We start from the raw sequence: 23,773 nt of genomic DNA, 5'->3' as shown, positions 1-23,773 counted from the left end.
CAGAATCTGGTGGTCAAATGGATGAACCTGGAGGGCCCGAAGAACTACTGCCAAATCCCAAAGTACCACTGGGGGGACAAAGGGAGGTTGAATTCGGAAGACACCCTGGAGGAAGGTGTGCATATCCGAAAGCGGAGCAATTCTACGTCGGAACCACACTGACAGTGCAGAGACATGCACTTTCAACGAGGCCAGGCGTAGGCCGAGATTCAATCCAGTTTGAAGAAATGCCAGGATTCTGGAAATTCTAAACACCTGCGGGTCATAATTTCTAGTACAACACCACTGGAAATATGTATACCACACTCTGGTAGACCCTGGCGGAGGCATACTTATGTGCTCTAAGCATCGTGTTGATGACCAAGCTAGAGAATCCTTTGGACCTTAGGAGGGATGTTTCACGAGCCACGCCATCAAAGACAGACTATCCAGGTCCGGGTAAAGGCAAGGACCCTGAGACAACAAGTCCGGACGTTGAGGCAGCAGGAACGGAGTGTTGATGGAGAGACTCTGAAGATGTGAGTACCAATGATGTCTGGGCCAAGCTGGAGCCCCCAGCAGCACAGTGCCTCCGTCTTGCTTGAACTTCTGAAGAACCCAAGGAAGCAAGGAGACTGGAGGAAATAGGTACGCAAACTGGAAGGTCCATTTTACTGATAGAGCATCCACAGGCTTGCTTCGGCATCTCTTGTTCTGGACCCGTACACTGGTAACTTGTGATTTGTCCACTAGGAGTTGAAACACCTCTTAATGAAGAGACCATTCCCCTGGATGCACTTTGTGATGGCTGAGGAAGTCTGCTTCCCAATTGAGAACTCTCAGAATGAACACTGCCGAAATGGCCGGGAGATGACATTCTGCCCATGTCAGAATGTGACACTTCTGTCATTGCTGCCCGACTTCGAGTGCCTCCTTGATGATTGATGTACACCACTGTGGTGGCATTGTTGGACTGGACCTATACAGGCTTTCCGTGAAGAATGTGCTTTGCCATCATGAGAGCCCTGTACACAGCCCAAAGTTTCAATATGTTGATGGACAGGGATGCCTCTACCATTGTCCACCGGCCCTGAAAGGAGACTGGCATCTGTTGTTAGGAGCATCCAGTCCAGGACCCAAAAGGGGCGACCCTTGGTTAGATGAGACATCAAAAGCCACGAAGACAGAGAAAGGCGCACCTCCAGAGAGAATACCATCGTCTGAGCCCTGGTCTGGTGGGGTAATCCGTTCCACCTGGAGAGGATCAGCCCCTGCAGGGGCCTGGAATGGAACTAAGCATATTCCACCATGTCGATTTGTGGACGCCATGGATCCCAGCACCTGCATTGCCGATTGGACTGACACCCAGCAACTGCGAAGACATCTGCGTACTCACAGCTGCAGCGTGCAGATCTTCTCTGGAGTTAGAAAGATTCTCTGCTGGTAAGAATCCAGAAGGGCTCCCACATGAACCATCCTCTGTGAGGGAATTAGGATGATTTTTTCCAATTGATTAACCACCCATGCACTTGTAGACAAGCAACTGTCAGTTGCAGGTGGTGGTGAAGCACTTCTGGAGAACTCACCAATAAGAGGAGGTCGTCCAGATATGGCAGTAGTCGGATACCCTGACTCTGCAGGTGGGCTGCCATGACAGCCATAATTTTGGTAAATACCCTTGGAGCCGTGGATAGGCCAAAGGGCAGCGCCTGAAACTGGAAGTGTTGTTGCAGTATAGCAAATCACAGATAATGCTGGTGAGAAGGCATTATGGGAACATGTAGGTATGCATCCTGAATGTCCAGTGATACCATGTAATCCAGAAAAAAGGGATTTGCCCTCCAGCACACTGCAGCTAAATCAAAAATACCTCTGAATTTCTATTATTATGTAGGATTCAAGTATTTTTGATTTAGCTGCAGTGTGCTGGAGGGCAAATCCCTTTTTTCTGTAGTTCAGTGTAAACCCCGCCCTTTACAAGCACCTTTAGTATGTCATTAAGCTGATTCAGCAACTACCATATTTTTTGCTTGCAGTTTGAAGGCATGAAGGGAGTCAGCATTAGGAGGTGCTGATCCTTATAGTGCCATGTGGAGGTTTTTTGGGGTACCTCCAAGGTAAGTTAGCTCTTAGCTCATACATGTACTGTTATCATGCAGTACACCAATTTGCAATTATATGATCCAGAGTGGGTGCTACTATTATGTAGCAATAATTATTTTGGGCTGAGCGTTTGGGAGTGGGGCCCCCGGGGTTGTTCTGGCTGGACCTTTCTCATGGCATCACCACTTAATTCACATAGAATATTTTTTCATTTTTCTAATCGTTTGTATATTATTTATGTCATTTTAATTCTTTTACATTTCATTAACACTTATTGATTTATCTTTACACATCTATCCTTTACACCTCACTATCACCTTTTTTCCCCTTTTCGTGTGATGTCCTGGGGATGGTTCTTGGCTGGAATTTTTTGCGGTGCCTTGCTCATCGGCCGTGAACCCCTTAATGTTAGGGACGCTGGTATAGAGGAGCCTTGACATTGGCCCAGCGCTAATTCATATATTTGAAAATGTATGTAACCAATACCTCTGAATTTCTATTATTATGTAGGACTCAAGTATTTTTGATTTAGCCGCAGTGTGCTGGAGGGCAAATCCCTTTTTTCTGTAGTTCAGTGTAAACCCCGCCCTTTACAAGCACCTGTAGTATGTCATTAAGCTGATTCAGCAACTACCATATTTTTTGCTTGATACCATGTAATCGCCAGGTTCTATAGCCAGTATGATGGATTGTAAGGTTTCCATCCTGAACCTGGGCGCCCTGAGGAACTTGTTCAGAGCTTTGAGGTTAAGGATAGGCTTATGAGTCCCATTTGGTTTCTGAACCAGAAAGAGAGTAGAATAACCAGTCCCTCGTTGAGCTAGTAGAACTGGTACAATTACCCCTGCTTGCAGCAAGGACTGTATGAATTTCTGGATCTTCAAAGACTTGGTTTTGTCTGAAGGAGGGCATGTGCAGAAAAACTGGTAGGGAGGCCTTTGAAGGAATGAGAGGGCGTACCCGAGAGAGCACTTCTCTTACCTCGGTGGTTTGAAACCAGTACTGGGCGAACTGAAGAAGTCAGCCTCCCACTCTGGGGTCCCCCAGAGGGAGGCCTGCCCTGTCAGGCTGTGGGTTTATCCTCCTGTTTGGAGGCTGGGCATCTTGTGCTCCAGGCCTGTTTCTTAGGCTTGGCAGCGGACTGCCTAGGAAAGGACTGCCCTTTGGCTTTTCCTTGAGGATGAAAGGACCTAAAGGAGGAGCTTCAAGACTTTGCTGGAGCAGTTGCTGAGGGCAGAAATGCAGATTTTGATTTGGCTAACTTGTCAACAATCTTGTCCTGGTCTGGACCAAACAAAATCTCCCCATTATAGGGTAAGGCCTCCAGGCCTTTCTTAGAATCTGCATCTGCGCTCCAATAGTGTAACAACAGGGAACGGCGAGCAGACACGGCCGCGGCTGAGACCCTGGATGTAAGTAAACTAGCATCCAGAGCAGCCTCACCGATATATGCAGCTGCGTCCCTAATATGACCGACCAGTCATATCTGATCCTCTGGAACTTGCAAGGAGTCCTCAAGTGTATCGGCCCAACTCTCTATAGCCTTCGTTACCCAGGAGATAGCCATGGATGGGTAGGCAATAGCTCCTGAAAGAGAGTATATAGACTTTAGGCAAGTTTCCACCTTCCTATCCATAGAATCCTTTAAGGTAGAAATGGAAGGCATAGGTAACATTGCACTTTTAATTAACCGTGTAACGTGTGATCCACTTTGCCAACCTATTTCAGGCCCAAACCCTTCTTCGGCCAGGCAAAATACAAATGTGTCTTAGGTAAGTGACCCTCCCTCTGTTGGTTTCAAGTGTCAAATTTGTGGCCCAAGGCTATTTAACCCTAGCAAATATACAGCTATTTATTCAAATCAATGCAATGCTACCTGTGCCCACTTTGCCAGCCTATTTTATGCCCAAACTTTGTTGGGCCAGGCAAAATACAAGTGAGCCATATGTAAGTGACCCCCGTCTGTTGGGTTTAAGTCTCAAATTTGTGGTCCAAGGCTATTTAATCTTTCAACACAACAGCTACTTATTCAAAATGGTAAAATTTGGTTCCTGTGCCCACTTTGCCAGTCTTTTTCATTTTATGTTTGAATTATAGTGCACCATTAAAAAGATGAACCCCTTTTTCCAAGTAATAGGCCTTGAAGGAAGATAAAGTAGACGAAGATAACATATCAACCAATCAGCTTTTGTCATTTTTCAAACACAGCCTGTAAAGTGACAGGAGCTGATTAGTTGGTACTTTGTCTCCATCCACTTTATAATCTCTCCAAGGCTTAGTACATAGACCCCTTAGTTTCTTATTGCAAAAACAACTGTCCCTGCACAAGACATCTGTCACACTGGAAGGTTTTTGTGAATTCGGGCAGGGTTCAGAGAGAAGGATATGGGATTATATGAACTGCTGTAAACTTGCTGGCTTGATTAAATTTCTAAGCATGTGTGAGAGTTGCTCAAGGAAGCAGATGAGAGAAGCTTGGAGAGCATGAAGAAATGACTAAGTAGCTGGGGTCCGAACAAATGTACGAGGCTTGAAGACTGATAACTGGCAGCCTCGCGGGTGTGGATCAAAAGCTCTACAGTGATTCGATAAACTGTCAAAAGATTGATACCAACTGGTAGACTGGCAATAAGTCAACAGGTACAAAAGGTCAATACACAGGTTGACATACTGTAGTTGAAGATCGACAGGTACAAAAGACTACAGTATATTGAAATAGTCGAAACAAAAATGGTCACCACATGTTTTTTTTGTTTTCTAACTCTAATCTTCACCCTAACCATGCCTCCTAGTGCCTAACCCTAAATGTAAAAAAACAAACAAAAAAGTGTTGACCATTTTTATGTTATGTCGACCTTTTGTACCTATTGATTTTCTTCTATGCCGACCTTTTGTGTGTCAACCTTTTGTACTTGTCGACCTATTGTCTGTCTACCAGTTGCAGATCTATTGTTTGGAACCTCCGCCTCGCAAGCTCCAGGGTAGGAAGGGCAGGCACTTCGAGGGATGATGTCAGAAGTGGAACATGCAGCACCTGCAGTGTGTTAATGCAGAAGAGACAGGGGGGTAAATTTACTAAAGGTTGATTTGATGTTCATTTTGAAGTGTGATTTAGCTCACCTCAAACCGACTCAAATTGCATTGTGACAACATCGGTTTTTTTACCACATTTACTAATGGCCGATTTGTTTTGCGATTTGCAAAACAAATTCAATTTGATTCGGTTTTGAACAGTGATTTGCTGTTCGATTTTACATGTTCATGTACAAATCGAATGGCAAATCACACTTCAAACCGAACTGCAAATCCCCAACTACATTGAACTGCTTCATGCTTTCACTTTCAGCATGAGCAGTGAGATGCCTGCATGACATCAGTGAGATGCCTGCATGTATCTGACTGTAAAAAGCAAATAAAGAGTTAAATGTAAAAAAAAAATGATGTGAGGCACCCCCCCAAATCACAACCAGCCCCGGACTTTTCAAACCCAGTCCTGGTTGACTAAGTACAGGGAAAAACTTGCGACGGTCTCCCTGTACTTAATTCAACCAGCACTGGGCTATGGGAACCAGGGCTGGTTCTGGAATTGCTGGGAAAATTAGCATAGGGTCTCCCTGTAATTCACAGAACCAGTCCTTGACCCTTTCTAGCGGGGGACTGATGCCACAGCCAGGGGAGCCCTATCACTGGGCCCCCCAGCCACGGCATCAGCCCTGACCGCTAGTCAGCCCAGGCCAGGGATCCCTGGGGAGTTGGGGACCCCTCCAATAAAGGGGTCCCCCTCTCCAGGGCACCCCTAGCCTAGGCTGATAGCCTGGGGTTATCCCCACCACCCCTGGGCTGTGGGTGGAGGGTTGATTGTGTTAATGTAGTGTAAAAAAATGTCTAACATTGTCTTTACAGTAGAACTGCAGGTCCCAGCAAGCCTCCCCCGTATGCTGGTACTTGGAGAACCACAAGTAGTTCACCTGTAAAGAAATGTTGAAAGAAACACACACACATCATACACAGTATAAGTTTAATAAACATGCATGCACTCATACATGTACACACACATACACACACTTGTACATATACTCACCTATGTATCCCTGTAGCATCAGTCCCCTTCTCCAGTAGAGAATCCATAGGGTACCTATGGGAAAAAAAACATGCTCACCCTCTCCTATGCATGGTTCTGTCCTCTTCGGTCAAAAGTAGGCATCCATGGGTGTGGGTAAAATAAATAAACGAAAAACAAGACCCTCACACTCAGGGGCTGCCTGGCAACTTTTAGCCTGGGGGGCAAGTCCAAGGCACTGGCCCATAAGTAATGGCACATCCTTAAATTGAGGTGTTTGGTATAATAAATCTTTATTAATAAAATAAATAGGTCTAGTGATTTTACACGTACACTTATGTATATTAGCAGTGCTATTTTACACGTACACTTATGTATATTAGCAGTGCTATTTTACACGTACACTTATGTATATTAGCAGTGCTATTTTACGCGTACACTTATGTATATTAGCAGTGCTATTTTACACGTACACTTATGTATATTAGCAGTGCTATTTTACGCGTACACTTATGTATATTAGCAGTGCTATTTTACACGTACACTTATGTATATTAGCAGTGCTATTTTACACGTACACTTATGTATGTCAGTAGCGCTATTTTACACGTACACTTATATATTAGCAGTGCTATAACATACATAAGTATAAGTGTAAAATAGCGCTGGTTAAAGCGCATTTGTCACTAAGCAGCACCTTGTACATATTCCCCAAAGGTCAGTGTAGAGAGAGAAATATTACATACAAGAACTCCCTCCCACCATATATTTTTTTCAAAAGAAAAATAAGAGTATAAAATCCATACTAAACATACACTTACCTTCATTTCTTCTTTGTTTTTTTCTGCTTTTCTCTCTCCACTTTCTTTTCTTTTAACTGGGTTCTTCTTCTTTCCTTCAGCTCCTCTTCCCCTGCTTATTTTTCTCTCCACTTCCTTTCATACTCAGGATGCAGCCAAGGGTGAACTTTCAGTGGCCCTGCCTATTTGGTACCAGGGGTTGGCTATAATAAGCTGCCCTTTAGCTGCTGGTAAACTACACATCCCAGCATGCTTTGTCAGGAGTCTTGTATTCAAACTGTGGCAGGGCATGTTGGGATGTGTAGTCCCAAAGCTGAAGGGCTGCTTATTTATTTATTTTTAAATCACTAATGATGGGAGACTCTTATTAAAAAATAAGGCTCCCATTTTTGCAACACAACACATTTTTATTTTTGCACAAAATACATCTATTGGGTTGGGAGAGTGGTCCTGGGTGACATGGGCAATAGCAGCAGGGTGGCCGTGTCACTCATATACTGACCATTTAACCGGCGCTGCTGATACCCTGCGACCCCCATAGCTGCTGCCTTGCGACCCCAACCCCACCCTTCCCCCCCCCTGCCGCCGCCGCTCGCTGTGTATGGCCGGCGGCCGCCTATGCACGACGCCGACGGGACGGCCGGGGTTTGGTGGCTTGTTGTACATTATGTACCTACAGGGCTTCCGTAGCCCTGTAGTACACACACACCAGAATAGCACGTGACCGCGGCTGCCTACGACAGTCAAAGTCGGAATGCAGCCGCGGCGGAAGCAGCCACGCTGCACACTGGTGACTGGTCCACCTCCACGGCCCTATGCAAGGAGGAGGTGGGTGGCCCACAATGCTTTCTAACAGAGCGGCCTGGGGGGGCACATGGCACCCTGCCCCCCGGCCCAGCCCGCCACTGCTCACACTAAGCAACAACGATCCTAACCAGGATGATTATTGCTTCCCTAATGAAGCGCTCAGACGCGGCTTCCTCCTTTGAAGGTCCATGTCTGAGCATTCATTGGCTGAGAGGTCAGCCCCCGCCTCTCTCAGCCAATGAATGGCTCCCTCCATTGAACTGGTTAGGATGGTTATTGCTTAGTGCGAGGGTCACGTTTTTTGTTTATTTTACAAAGACCATGGATGCCTACTGGACAAGGGGACCACTCCAGGTAATGTAGGTGAGTATGTGTGAATGTGTATGTATGGATTAAAACTTTACTGTGTACGGTGTGTGTGTTTCTTTCAACATTTCTTTACAGGTGTACTACAGGTCCCAGTGGGCCCTTAATGCCCCGCCTGCTGGTACTTGTGGTTCTCCAAGTACCAGCATGTGGGGGAGGCTTGCTGGGACCTGCAGTTCTACTGTAAAGACAATATTAAACATATTATTTTTTTACACTACATTAACACAATCAACCCGCCACCCACCGCCCAGGGGTGGCGGGGATAGCCCCAGGCTATCAGCCTAGGCTAGGGGTGCCCAGGAGAGAGGGACCCCTTTATTGGAGTCCCCTGCTAGAAAGGGTCCTGGGCTGGTTCTGTGAACAGGGAGACCCTATGGAAATTTTTCCCTGTAATTTCAGAACTAGGACTGGTTCCCATAGCCTATTGCTGGTTGAACTAAGTACAGGGAGACCCTATGCAATTTTTTCCCTGTACTTAGTCAACCAAGACTGGTTTTGAAAAGTCCGGGGCTGGTTGTGTTTTGGGGTGGACCTCACATCAATTTTTTTTACATTTAACTCTTTATTTGCTTTTTACAGTCAGATACATGCAGGCATCTCACTGATGTCTGCATTTATCTGTGTGAAAACAAACTGCTCATGCTCAAATCAAAAGCATGAAGCAGGTCTATTCAATTGGTGATTTGAAGTTCGATTTAAGTCCGATTTGGAGGTCGATTTCAAATTGAATGATAGTAAATAAGGGTTTTGTGTGTTGGTCTATGATAAAGTACCAATGTTTTCCCGATGTTCGATTTGAGGTCGATTTGACTAAATTTACCCCTGGAACTCCAAACATAACATTTGCATGAAAACAGCGTTTTTTTTTTTTTTAGCAATATAGGTCCTTTCTCAAGCTAAGGACCCAAAACGTTGCAGAATGTTGCTAATAGACCATCATGTTTATGCCAATTATATTTTTGGAGTGCCAGTCTTCTCTTCTGCATTAACTATCAATACTTGACTCAACTTGAAATTGAATGACCTTATTTGGATTCCCATTCTGCCTCCATCCTCCACCATGCCATCCTCTGTTCCGCCTCCATTCCCTGGCCTTCCTCAGTACTAGATACATGACGCACTGCTGATTCAATTATGTATGCATGTATATCTATCCAGTGGCAAACACAGGATTTCCAGTGGGGGATTTCCAAATACTTGATTTTAGATCAAGTGTGGCCAGTCCATGAAGCACCTGCTTTTATATACGTCATACAAAGTATATTGTGTCATAATTCCAACATATACTGGACCAGCGATCACAGTAAGCCATTAAATGCATCAGTAGGGCCATCCTGCCTGAGCTGAATGTTTTTATTTCAGATTGCGCACCATTCTAGAGCATTAGAGCAAGTCCAGGAGTCTGGGGGAGCAGCAGAAGTACCTAGCACTGCCCTGGGAATATATGTACATATTGGTCTCCTTATGCACTGGATAGTGTATACAGTATTAATAATTAACCCTATTGATGGTCGATAGGGGAGCACTGCTAACAGTGCATGTTTTCCATATTGCCTTGTTGATGCACACATGTTAAAAAATGTACAGATTGTGCCAATTCTTTCATTTGTGATACTGAGAACATGCAGCACTAGTAAAATTCTTTTATTTTACTATTTCTATTGTGGTAATGGTGTGAGCTGGGGAAGGGGATTACCAGGCAACCGGAAACCCCCCTGCATTTGCCTTGCTATCTATCTAGTGTATATATACTACTATACATATATGTATACTGTATATATGTGTATGTATATCTATCTACAGTATATATATGTATATTTATCTATCTACACTATTTGGACAAAAGTATTCGGAAGCCTGACCATTACACCAACAGGGACTGTAATGACATTGTGTTCAAATACATATGCTTAAATGTGGAGTTAGTCCCCCTTTTGCAGCTATAACAGCTTCCACTCTGCTTGGAAGGCTTTAGACAAGATTTTGGAGTGTTTCTGTGGGAATTTGTGCCCATTCATTCTGTAGAGCATCTATGAGGTCAGGCACTGATGTTGAACGAGAAGGCCTGGCTCGCAATCTCCATTCCAGTTCATGCCAAAGGTGCTCGATGGGGTTGAGGTCAGGGCTCTGTGTGGGCCAGTCAAGTTCTTCCACCCTGAACTTATCAAACCATGTCACTATAGTCCTTGCTTTGTTCACTGGGGCAGAGTCATGTTGGAATAGAAAAGGGCCTTACCTAAACTGTTGCCATAAAGTTGGAAGCATAGCATTATCCAAAATGTCTTGGTATGCTGATGCATTAAGATTGCCCTTCACTGGAGATAAGGGGCCTAGCCCAAACCCCTCCACCACCACCAAAATATTAACTATATTAATTAGCCCTCCACCACCAAACTTCACAGTTGACACCTTGCAGACAGGCAGGTAACGTTCTCCCGGCATCTGCCAAACCCAGACTCGCCCATTTGTCTGCCAAATAGAGAAGTGTGAATAGTCACTCCACAGAACAAGTTTCCCCTGCTCCACAGTCCACTTTCTAATAACATCTCTTATAATTGACCGTGGACTGTTCAGCAGGGATGACATTTTATGAACCGTCTTATTGCAAAGGTGGCATCTTATCACATTACCCCACACTTGAAGTCACTGAGCTCTTCAGAACGACCCATTTTGTAACACAAATGTTTGCAAATGGAGACTGCATGGCTAGGTGCTTGATTTTATACACCTGTGGCAACGGGTCTGATTGAAATACCTCAATTCAATAATTAACAGGTGTGGCCAAATACTTTTGTCCATATAGTGTATATACTGTATATCTACAGACCCTCCAACATGACCTGTTCCACCTGGTACAAAATGCTCTGCGCCTGGACTTCCCACCTAATTGATGATTGCAGACACCTGTGTTGAAACTAGGGGTGAGGGGGTTCGGATTTCTGAAATCCGAACCCCCCATGAGCCCCCCCGATCCGAGTCAGGCTCGACTTTTCCCGCCTGACTCGGATATGAAATCGAGGCAAAACGTCATCATCCCGCCTTCCGGGTCTCGCAGGTTTTGGATCCTATATAAGGTACCCGCGTTGGCGCCATTTTCTCACTCGGCTGTGGACAGTGAAGAGGGAGGGTGGGAGTTAGGGCTGGCTGGGCTGTGTAGTGCAGTGTTGTGCTGTGCTGCTGTTGTCCATAGGGGCTGTGTCCACTCCTCCAAAGTCCATAGGGGCTGGCTGGACTGTGTTGTGCAGTCAGTTGTCCATAGGGGCTGTGTCCACTCCACAGTCCTGTGCAGTGTCCCAGTCCTAAAGGGGTGCTGTAGTGTTGTCCAGGGGGTGCTCTGTCCATCAGGGGTGCTCCCCCAATTGCAAAAAAAATAAATATTTTTTCTGTGTTTGTGAATTGTGTGCACTGTGGCTGCACGTGCATCAACAAAGGAGCAGCTCCAAGCGTGCGCCTGTGTCCCATTAGTAAAGGGCCGGCTGGCTTGTCCGTTAAAGGGTGCTGTAACCCCCAAAGTATACTCCAAACAAAAAAAAAATATATTTTCTGTGTTTGTGAATTATGTGCACTGTGACTGCACGTGCATCAACAAAGGAGCAGCGCCTGTGTCCCATAAGTAAAGGGCCGGCTGGCTCATTTCTTAAAGGGTGGTGTAACCGACAAAGTGCACTAGTCTCCAACAAAAATTATTTTCTGTGTTTGTGTGCGCCTTAGCCGCATGTATATATAAATATAACTTAAATGGAGGACCAAACTTCCTCCTAGTGCTGTTGCTGCTGCTGGGAGTTGTTCATCATCCCAGAGAGGAAGTAGTAACACCACTACTTTTACTAAACAATTGACCCTCCAACAGTCCTTAACGAGGAGGATGAAGTACGACAGCAGTCATCCTGAAGCAAAACGTATAACTGAGGCCTTGACAGCTATGTTTGTGTTAGACGTGCGTCCGGTATCCGCCATTAGTGCAGTGGGATTTAGACAATTGATGGAGGAAGTGTGTCCCCGGTTCCAAATCCCGTCTAGATTCCACCTGCATCCTCAAAGCAGTAGCGACAAGCATGCGTCTGTTAAAGGGTGGTGTAACCCTCAAAGTGCGCTCCACAAACAATAAAAAATTATTTTTTTTCTGTCTTTGTGAATTGTGTGCGATGTAGCCGCACGTGCATCAACACAGTAGCAGCGCCAAGCGTGCACCTGTGTCATAAGTCAAGGGCCGGTTTGGACATCTGGTCCGGACTGAAGGACGTGCCAACAATTTCTGACAAGTCTACTGTCACTGCATATGATACTGTCCTCAAAGCAGCAGCGACAAGCGTGCATCTGTCTGTTAAAGGGTGGTGTTACCCCCAAAGTGCGCTCCAACAAAATAAAATAATCTTTTTTTCTGTGTTTGTGTGTGAAATGTATGCGCAGTAGCCGCACCTGCATCCTCAAAGCAGCAGGGACAAGCGTGCGTCTGTCTGTTAAAGGGTGGTGTAACCCTCAAAGTGCGCTCCACAAAAAATAAAAAATTCTTTTTTTTTCTGTCTTTGTGAAATGTGTGGGCTGTAGCCGCACCTGCATCCTCAAAGCAGCAGTGACAAGCATGCGTCTGTTTGTTAAAGGATTACATTCGTGACAGCATCCAAGTAGGCATGTCAGACAGTCTGTACCTGTACTGGCAGGAAAAAAAGGCAATTTGGAGGCCCCTGTACAAACTGGCTCTATTTTACCTGAGTTGCCCCCCCTCCAGTGTGTACTCCGAAAGAGTGTTTAGTGCAGCCGGGAACCTTGTCAGCGAAAGGCGTAGGAGGTTGCTTCCACAAAATGTGGAGATGTTGTTCATAAAATGAATTATCAACTCTTCCAGGGAGACCAGCCTCCAGAACGTACAGAGGGACCTGTGGTTGTGAATTCCAGCGGGGACGAATTAATACTCTGTGAGGATGAGGATGTACACAACACTGAAGAGGGTGAGGAATCGGTGGATGAGGACGACATCTTGCCTCCGTAGAGCCAGTTTGTGCAGGGACAGGTTAATTGCCAGCTTGTTTTGTGGGGGCCCAAACGAACCAATCTTTTCAGCCACAGTTGTGTGGAAGACCCTGGCGCTGAAATGATTGATTTGTTAAAGTGTGCATGTCCTGTTTATACAACATAAGGGTGGGTGGTAGGGCCCAAGGACAATTCCATCTTGCACCTCTTTTTTTTCTTTGCATTATGTACTGTTTGGGGCCTAGTTTTTCAAACTGCCGTCCTGTCTGCCACTGCAGTGTCACTCCTAGATGGACCATGTGTTTGTGCCGCCCACTCGTGTCGCTTAGCATAGTCATCCAGCTACCTCGGTGCAACCTTTTGGACATAAAAACACTATTGTGAGGTGTTCAGAATAGACTGGAAATGAGTGTAAATTAAGGTTATTGAGGTTAATAATAGCATAGGAGCAGAAAAACTCACAAATTCTGTGATTTTAGCAGTTTTTATGCTTTTTAAAAAAAAAAAATACAGATACAACCTCTTGCTTAAGGTGATGGCGGGGCAGGTTCAAGAGTGCTTGCTGGCGCTCCAGTCTTCGGCAAGCAGTCGCTGAATGGCGAAAGTAGCCAGAAATTTTTCGGGCCACCCAAAGCGTCTCCTGCACGCCCATGTCGCTTTTCAGAAAATTCTGCACCACCAAATTTATTGTGTGAGCAAAACATGGGACGTGCTGGAATTTGCCCAGATGTAATGCCCACACAATATTGGTGGCGTTGTCAGATATCACAAATCCCCAGGAGAGAGTAAGTGGGGTAAGCCACTGGGTGATGATTTCCCTCAGTTTCTCTAAGAGGTTGTCGGCGGTGTGCCTTTTACTGAAACCGGTGATACACAGCGTAGCCTTCCTTGGAACGAGCTGGCGTTTCTGAGATGCTGCTACTGGTAACGCTGCTGTTGTTGCTGTGTAAGGTGATACATCTACCTAGTGGGCTGACACAGTCATATAGTCCTTAGTCTGCCCTGTTCCACTTGTCCACATGTCCGTGGTTAAGTGGACATTGGGTACAACCGCATTTTTCAGGACACTGAGGACACTTTTTCTGACATTTCTGTACAGTCTCGGTATCGCGAGAGTTGACGTTGTGGTTTGCAGGCGCTTGGATACAACGGGATTTAGGTGTCCCTGGACTGCTTACGGTCTTAGCCAAAGTTTCTGAACTTGACAGTAACTTTTTATGAACGCGCTGCAGGTGCCGTATAAGGGAGGATGTTCCTAGGTGGTTAACGTCCCTACCCCTACTTATTTCACCTTTACATATGGTAAGACAGTTGTCTGGATTTGGATAGAAATATTGCCAGACCAAAGAGGTGGAATGTTTGATCTTCTGCCCAGGAATGACCGTGATGGTCTTTTTCATCCCCCAGCGCCTGATTTAAACAAACCACATCACCATCAGAATCCTCCTCGCCAACTTCCTTCTCAGCGCCAGCTACACCAGTATCCTCATCCTGTTGTACTTCAACAGTGACATCTTCAATTTGCATATCAGGAAGTGGACTGTGGGTGCTCCTTTCAGCACTTGCAGGGGGCGTGCAAATGGTGGAAGGAGCCACCTCTTCCCGTCCAGTGCTGGGAAGGTCAGGCATCGCAACCGCCACCACACTTGGACTCTCCTTGGGGATTTGTGATATCTTCTTAGAATGCATAGTTCTTCGTTGTGCTTTTGCCAGCTTAACTCGTTTGATTTTTTTAGCGGGAGGAGGGCTTCCATCGTCGTGAAGCTGAACCACTAGTCATGAACATAGGGAAAGACCTTAGCTGTTCCTTGCCACTCCATGTCGTAAATGGCATATTGGCAAGTTTACGTTTCTCCTCAGATGATTTAAATGTTTTTTTTAAGGTCATTTTCCTGAACTTTGTCATTTGGGATTGTATGTGCCCTCTACTATGACATTGGGCATCGGCCTTGGCAGACGACGTTGATGGCATGTTATCGTCTGTCATGACTAGTGGCAGCAGCTTCAGCACTAGGAGGAAGTGGTTCTTGATCTTTCCCTATTTTATTTTTATCGGAGAGTTTGGTCCTCCATTTATGTTATATTGATATATACGTGCGGCTAAGGCGCACACAAACACAGAAAATAATTTTTTATTTTTGTTGGAGACTAGTGCACTTTGTGGGTTACACCACCCTTTAAGAAATGAGCAAGCCGGCTCTTTACTTATGGGACACAGGCGCACGCTTGATGCTGCTCCTTTGTTGATGCACGTGCAGCTACAGTGCACACAATTCACAAAGACAGAAAAAAAAGATTTTTTTATTTTTTGTGGAGCGCACTTTGAGGGTTACACCACCCTTTAACAGACAGACGCACGCTTGTCGCTGCTGCTTTGAGAATGCATGTACAGTGCAGACAATTCACAAACACAGAAGAAAATGTTTTATTTTTGTTGGAGTGCACTTTGGGGGTTACACCACCCTTTAACAGACAGACGCACGCTTGTCGCTGCTGCTTTGAGGATGCAGGTGCAGCTACAGCCCACACAATTCACAAAGACAGAAAAAAAGGAGAATTTTTTATTTTTTGTGGAGCGCACATTGGGGGTTACAGCACCCTTTAACGGTCAAGCCAGCCGGCCTTTTACTTATGACACAGGCGCACGCTTGGCGCTACTTTGTTGATGCACGTGTGGCTACTGCGCACACAATTCATAAACACAGAAAATATTTTTTTATTTTGTTTGGAGTGCACATTGGGGGTTACAGCGACCTTTATCGGACAAGAAAGCCGGCCCTTTACTTATGAGACACAGGCGCACGCTTGGCGCTGCTCCTTTGTTGATGCAGGTGCAGCCACAGTGCACACAATTCACACAGAAAATATTTTTTTATTTTGTTTGGAGTGCACTTTGCGGGTTACAGCACCATTTAACGGTCAAGCCAGCCGGCCCTTTACTTATGACACAGGCGCACGCTTGGCGCTACTTTGTTGATGCACGTCCGGCTACTGCGCACACAATTCACAAACACAGAAAAAATATTTATTTTTTTGGACTTGGGGGAGCATCCCTGATGGACAGAGCACCCCCTGGACAACACTACAACACCCCTTTAGGACTGGGACACTGCACAGGACTGTGGAGTGGACACAGCCCCTATGGACAACTGACTGCACAACACAGTCCAGCCAGCCCCTATGGACTTTGGAGGAGTGGACACAGCCCCTATGGACAACAGCAGCACAACACAGCCAGCCCCTATGGACTTTGGAGGAGTGGACACAGCCCCTATGGACAACAGCAGCACAGCACAGCCAGCCCCTATGGACTGTGGAGGAGTGGACACAGCCCCTATGGACAACAGCAGTACAGCACTACACAGCCCAGCCAGCCCTCCCTCTTCACTGTCCACAGCCGAGTGAGAAAATGGCGCCGACGCGGGTACCTTATATAGATTACAAAACCTGCGAGACCCGGAAGGCGTGATCATGACGTTTTGCCTCTATTTCATATCCGAGTCAGGCGGGAAAAGTCGAGCCTGACTCGGATCGAGGGGCTCGGATTTCAGAAATCCGAACCCGCTCACCCCTACTTTTAACCTATTGTGAGTAGATGGATGGCCATATATAGAACCCCTGTCCTTCCCCACAGTAAAAATCATTTGTTTTCACCTGGGTGTTTTTGGGGGATATCCCACAATTGTTTATAACTTTAATTTTTACAAAAGTGTGTGAAAATATGAGATTTGGTAAGAACTTACCTTTGTTATCTCTGTTTCAACGAAGTCCATAGGGTTCCACAGGATACCTTGGGGGGGGTATAGGTGATGACGTCAGGCATCGGGCACCATAGAGTTAAGTTTTCAGCCTCCCAGGATGCACTAGGGTCCCCCTCCTATACCCCTCCCCCGAGCCAAGGCATCTCAGTTACGTACCAAGCCATAGGCCGGAGGAGGAGAAGGAAGAGAGAAAAGGAAGCATCCTGCGAGGCAAAGGTGTCAAACGCAAAATACCTCACAAAGGTATGGACAGAGGACCACGTGGCAGCCTTGCAGATCTGGACTGCAGAGGCACCATGTCGAGCTGCCCACGAAGGACCCACAGACCTAGTGGAATGAGCCCTCACAGAGGAAGGAACCGGAAGGCCTTCATGAAGATAAGCTTCTGAAATGGCCATACGAATCCAACTTGCCAAAGTCTGCTTTGAAGCAGGCCAACCCTATTTACGGAAGCCATAGAGGACAAACAAGGCGTCCGACTTCCTAAACGAAGTGCGGTCAACATAAATCCTTAAGGCCCGCACAACATCCAAAGTGGCCTCACCCAGTGAAAGGTCAGGTGAGTTAAAAGCCAGCACAACGATTTCCTCGTTGATATGAAAACGAGAAAAAACTTTGGGAAGAATTTCAGGACGAGTGCGCAGCACTGCCCTGTTCCCATGAAAAATCAGGAAAGGGGGCCTACAGGATAGAGCCCCTAAGTCCGAAACACGTCTGGCCGAAGCGATGGCCAGAAGGAAAATTGTTTTAGCTGTCAGCCATTTAAGGTCCACTGAGCCCAGTGGTTCAAACGGCGGTCCCTGGAGAGCCCTCAGGACCACAGCTAAATCTCAAGGCGCCACCGGTGGAACAAATGGCGGCTGAATTCGAAGAACACCTTGCATAAAGGTGCGCACATCGGGGATTGTAGCAATCCTACGATGGAACCAGACAGACAGGGCAGACACCTGCACCTTCAAAGAAGCAAGGCGAAGCCCATGGTCTAGTCCCGCCTGTAGGAAAGCCAACACTCTAGACAGACGGAACTCCCGAGGTGCATAACCTGTCGGCCGACACCACTGGAAGAAAGTATGCCACACACGATGCTATATTCTTGCAGAAGATGGCCTCCGAGCTCTTAGCATAGTTCATACTACAGAGCTGGAAAACCCCCTGGACCTTAACATGGCCGTCTCAACAGCCACGCCGTCAAAGACAGCCGAGTCAGGTCCGGGTGAAGACAAGGACCCTGTGACAGTAGGTCCGGTTGTAGCCACAACCGCAGAGGAATGTCCACGGACAGACCCTGAAGGTCTGAGAACCAGTGTTGCCTGGGCCACGCGGGAGCTATCACCAGGAGCGTCCCTACTTCCTGTTTGAATTTCCGGATTACCCGTGGAAGAAGGGAAAACGGAGTAAAGAGATAAGCAAACCGGAATGGTCAATGGACGGACAGAGCATCCACCAAAGACGCCTTTTCGTCTCTTGTGTGAGACCCTTACACGGGCAACTTGTAGTTGTGCCGTGACGCCATGAGGTCGATCTCTGGAAGACCCCACCTGTCCACCAGAAGTTGAAAGACGTCCTGGTGCAGAGACCACTTCCCCTGGAATAAACGTCCTAGCGACTGAGAATGTCCCCCTCCCACTTGGGGACTCCCGGAATGAGTACTGCTGATATGGCCAGGAGATTGCGCTCCGCCCAGACCAGGATGCGGGACACCTCTATCAGTGCCGCCCGACTTCGGGTTCCTCCTTGCCAATTTATGTAGGCCACGGTGGTGGCGTTGTCCGACTGGACCTGCACGGGGTGACCCTGGAGTACCCGATGTGCCTGCTGGAGAGCATTGAAAACGGCGCGGAGTTCCAAGATGTTTATTGGAAGCTCCTTTTCCACCTGAGTCCATCTGCCCTGGAACAAGTGTGGACCCGTGACCACTCCCCAGCCCCGAAAGCTGGCGTCCGTTCTCAATAGGACCCAGTTCGCCACCTAAAACGGACGACCCTTGTTGAGATGGGTCATCTGCAACCACCAGGCAAGGGACAGGCGAACCTCCGGAGTGAGCACTATCGTCTGGGATTTTAGAGACTGAGGCAGTCCATTCCATTTGGACAGGATCAATTGCTGCAGAGGTCTGGAATGAAACTGGGCATATTCCACCATGTCGAATACTCACACCATGAGCCCAGTAACCTCATCGCCGAGTGTAGAGACACACGGCTACTCTGCAGACAACTGCGCTCCCTCAACTGCAAGGCAGAGATCTTTTCCCCCGTCACAAAGATCCTCTGCTGACTGGAGTCCAATAAGGCTCCGAGGTGCAGAATCCTCTTAGACGGGATCAGGGTGGACTTTTGTCAGTTTATCAACCAGCCGTGCCGTTGCAGTACTGCAATCTTCAGATCCAAGTGACGTAGAAGGAGCTCTGGAGACCCTGCTACCAACAAAAGGTCGTCTAGGTACGGCAACATGCGGACTCCCTGCAGCCGCAGGAACGCCACCATGACCGCCATAACCTTGGTGAACACACGTGGTGCTGTCGCCAGGCCAAAGGTAACGCCCGGAACTGAAAGTGATCTTTGCGCATTGCAAACCTGAGGAACTGTTGGTGACACGAAAGAATAGGGACATGCAGGTAAGCGTCCTGTATGTCCAACGACACCATGTAATCCCCAGGTTCCAGTGCCAGAATGATGGACCGTAGGGTCTCCATCTGAAACTGCGGCACCCGCAAGGACTTGTTGAGGGCCTTGAGGTTGAGAATCGGACGGTACGACCCATTGGGTTTCTGCACCAAAAATAGATTGGAATAGAAACCCTGGCCCCTCTGGGAGAATGGAACAGGCACTATAACTCCAGCCTGGAGCATAGTGTGCAAAACCTTCCGCATGGCTTTGCTCTGGTCTAAGGGAAAATCTGTGGTGAAGAATCGGGATGGGGGCCTGTGTCAGAAAGGAGAGGGCATACCCGCGAGAAACCACCTTGTGAACCCAAGTGTCTGTCGTAGTTGCCGACCAATACTGGGCGAACTGCAGCAGGCGGCCTCCCACTTTGGGATCCCCCCAAGTGAGGCCCGGACCATCAGGCCACAGGCTTGTAATCAGACTTAGGGGCCGGACGTCTGGTTCTCCAGGCCTATTTCCTGGGCTTGGCCGATTTCTTGGGGCCAGTCTGTCGGGGAAAGGACTGTGCTTTAGGCCTACCCTGGGCTCTATAAGGCCGAAAGGATGACGTACCCGAACTGGAAGGGACTGCAGCAGACGGGACACATGCAGACTTGGCTGCCGCCAGCGTGGCCACAATTTTGTCCAGATCCGGCCCAAAGAGAACTCCTCCATTAAAGGGCAAAGCTTCCAATCCCTTTTTGGAATCAGCGTCCGCCTTCCAGGATCGCAACCATAAGGTGCGACGAGCAGCAACCGCTGCCGAAGAAATCCGAGATGTGAGGGTACTAATATCCAAGGCCGCTTCATTGATGTAAGTGGCCGAATCCCGGAGATTGCCTACCAACTCGGCCTGTTCAGACGAACAGTCGGATTCCAAAGACGCCTCCAAACTATCAGCCCAGCGCTCCGTAGCTCTGGCTACCCAACATACGGCCATAGCCAGTCTGGATGCCCCCCCACGAGGAAATAAATGGACTTTAGGCAGATCTCCACCTTACGGTCCGTAGCATCCTTCAAGGAGGACATGGGCAATGTGGCACTTCGGACTAGGCGTGTCACCAGAGGAGGGGATTCCCACTTAGAAAAATTATTTGTCCACAAACTGGTAAGCCACGCTAAGCGTCTTTGAGGCTGATACCGTTTACCAGGGTGTTTCCACGCCTCCTCTAAATGGTCTACTAACTGACCCGAAAGAGGAAACACTGTGGCGTCACCCTTAATATCCTTGAAAAAGGCATATTTGGACTTGGACACCGGAGGATCATCATCCTCAATAACTAAAGCTGTGCGGACTGCACGAATAAGGCCAGGAATATAAACCTTAGACTTAGCATCCGACTCTTTAGTACGGAGAGGTTCTTGGTCAGAAAGATCCAGAATCTCCCCATCATCGGTCATCATCCTCATAAGGAGCGGACAGAGACGCCACCGGCTGCTTGTGAGGCCGCAACACAGACTCCCCTTGTAACACGTCCGACAAATGCTGTACAGAACTCAGTGAATTAACCCACGCAGGCTCCTGAGAGACCTGAGGGGGGGTGTTGGTTTTAAAATGAACCTCTATATACCCCTGCCTGTACCTTCTAAAATCCTTCCTATAAACCTCTAAGGATGACGCTAATTTGCGTACACAGTCATACAATAAATAGAGACTCCAGACTCAGAACATGTGGTTCCGAAGCACAAAGTATTATTCAAGTAAAAGTACAGTCAGTTACACGCTATGATCTGTGTATAATAAGCGCAAATAAATACAATGAGACAGAGAGAGAGACAGAGAAAACACCCAGAGAGAGGCATGCACAGAGAGAGAGGCACGCACAGAGAGAGAGAGGCACGCACACAGAGACACACGCACAGAGAGAGGCGCACACGCACAGAGAGAGACGCACAGAGAGAGGCACACGCACAGAGAGAGACACACACTTTAGGCGCAAAAGGAAATTATACAGACCTCAAGTACAGTATACACACGTTGCGCCTCCGGACACGGAGATAGGCATCAGTAAGAGACCTTCAGTTCATACAGCATTCAGCATGGACTAAAAAAACAGTATCCGGGCACACATATTTATCCCCCACAGACTAAAACAGGACAATGGGGAAGTTTCTTGCTGATGTCATTGGTTCCAAGAGGAGAAGCATATGTTACAGCACATTTAACAGGCTGGTTCAAATAGACTCTCCCTGCCTCTAACAGCAGGGGAATCTTTCTAGTAACGCCCTCTGTAACATACTAACATTTAAACATTTTTGTTGCTTGTAAGTTCTGCGATCCATAACTTGAGTTTGCATGATGCGATCTCTCCACCAATAACACCGGGATGCTGTAAAAAGCGTACGCATCAGAAAAAAAACAAACACAACTTGCTTATCATGTATAATACCTTAGTTATCAAATACCTTTATTTCTCAGCATTTAAACTACCTAAACCAACTTAAATCATACATTTTGATGCTTATTGAACCTTATGAGTGAATATGGAATGTGTGGGTATTCAGGGTTTGATATAAAGACATTTAATGTGTGTATGAAGATGAGTGCATTTGTCTCTAACATTTTCTAGATAGTTCTACATGTCCTGTCAACAGGCCCTCCCACCTTTCCTGTGTTCAAAGGAAAGATACCTCTGTCGGTCTCTTGTGTGAAAATGCAAAATATCGCAACTACAAGAGACAGACCCAAGGTGACACTCTAGCCCCCGAAATCATGTCATTGCAGGAAGCCTGCTTATTTATTCTAGCCAGACCACCCGTAGTGAACAAACACTATGCAGGAAGCTTATCTACACAAGCCAGTTGTCACCTGACCACTTGCTTAATGCAATACTGTAAAGCCATTTCCGGAATATATCACTTATAATACGTAAAGTAATGAAATAGGCTTTTAGTGAATCGCCGCAACCTATGATGATGGTCACAGATGCATTCGCATGATGCTAATAGTATTATCGCCACATCTACTAAAATGTGAGTTTATCTAAAATGGCACTTAGGCGGCCATTTCGCAAAATGGCGTCTTGCGGCCAGTCGCAAGATGGTGTCGCTGCGATTCAATTTTAAACTGATCTTGTCTCAGCCAATAATCCAGCTTCGACAGGGGAAATAGGGAGACTGTGGGGTACCATCAGTTGTCTTGGGAACCCCTGCATGGGTGACACCACTGACTCCTGGGACAATCCCATCTGTGAGAATGCATGTTGTGGATCTAACTGGCCCACTAGGGTTGTAAGCGCTTTGGCGAAACAAGCCCAGGGCGGTTCCTGTACCGGAGCCGTGACAGTAATTGGTCGCGCCAATAAAAAACACTGCCGACATAGCCCCTCCACGTTACCCTCCCACTCCCCCTCCGCTATGGGTACCTTGCTTGTAGTACACAGAAGCTGGAGAGGAAATTCACTCTCAGACATGATGGTAAGTATGTGGCTCCTATCACTGATACACGTTAGTACAGTGGGAGAACCACCCTGCAATCACCGCACCGCAAGGGCTTTAGCAGAAGAAGAGCAGGGACAGTGAAATGGCTGACAGTAGAAAGTGAAAGTACAGGCAGTAGACGCTAGCAGCAGTCACATACAATGCAAAGAAATTAATCCCTGCACTATCAGCGCTGATCCTCAACTACGCAGACACAGAGCCTGGTAGGACACAGCACTGCATACACAGACCTGTTCCAACGGAGGAGAGGTATGCCGGGGGACCCAGACCACGATACCACCGATCAGCAGCGTTCACCATGCTTCTGCAAAGATGGCCACCGAGGAGCAGAGAGGAGGCCGGCCTGGGGGAGGAGCGCTGCCACAGGGCCAATCGGCAGGTGCAGAGGGCTGTGTGCAGCGGGGGAGGCGCCGGCTGTGTACAGGGAAGGCGCGCTCCCCTGGCATGCAATTAACCCCTGGGACGCCGCAGCGCTACCACTCAGCTGCTGTCCACTGTCCCAGGGGGGTAGTGGAAGCGCAGGTTGATTACCTGGCTCCACGCTGCAGCCAGTCCCCAGGGAGCCACCTGCCTGGGGACTCTGGACTATGTGTTCAGCGGGGACCCACTGCGGGACACCGCTGCTTACCTGCTGCCCTCTTGAATCCGGCCATGGTCCAAAACATCTGGGGTCACCGCTAGCTGTGACCCCAAATGCTTACCAGCATCCCCGGATCAGTACCGGCGTTCTGGCACCGGCGGGGGTGTAGGGAAGACAGCATGAATGTCAGTAGTGACAGCTGCCTTGAAGAAAACTTCAGGGGCTATCCTTAGCCCCTCTCTAAACAGGTGCTCCGACAC

The sequence above is a fragment of the Taudactylus pleione genome, unplaced genomic scaffold (genome assembly GCF_031769625.1).
Source record: "Taudactylus pleione unplaced genomic scaffold, aTauple2 ptg000275l, whole genome shotgun sequence".
NCBI lineage: Eukaryota > Metazoa > Chordata > Amphibia > Anura > Myobatrachidae > Taudactylus > Taudactylus pleione.
The sequence above is the reverse complement of the archived record's forward strand: the minus strand, read 5'-3'. Positions refer to the sequence as shown.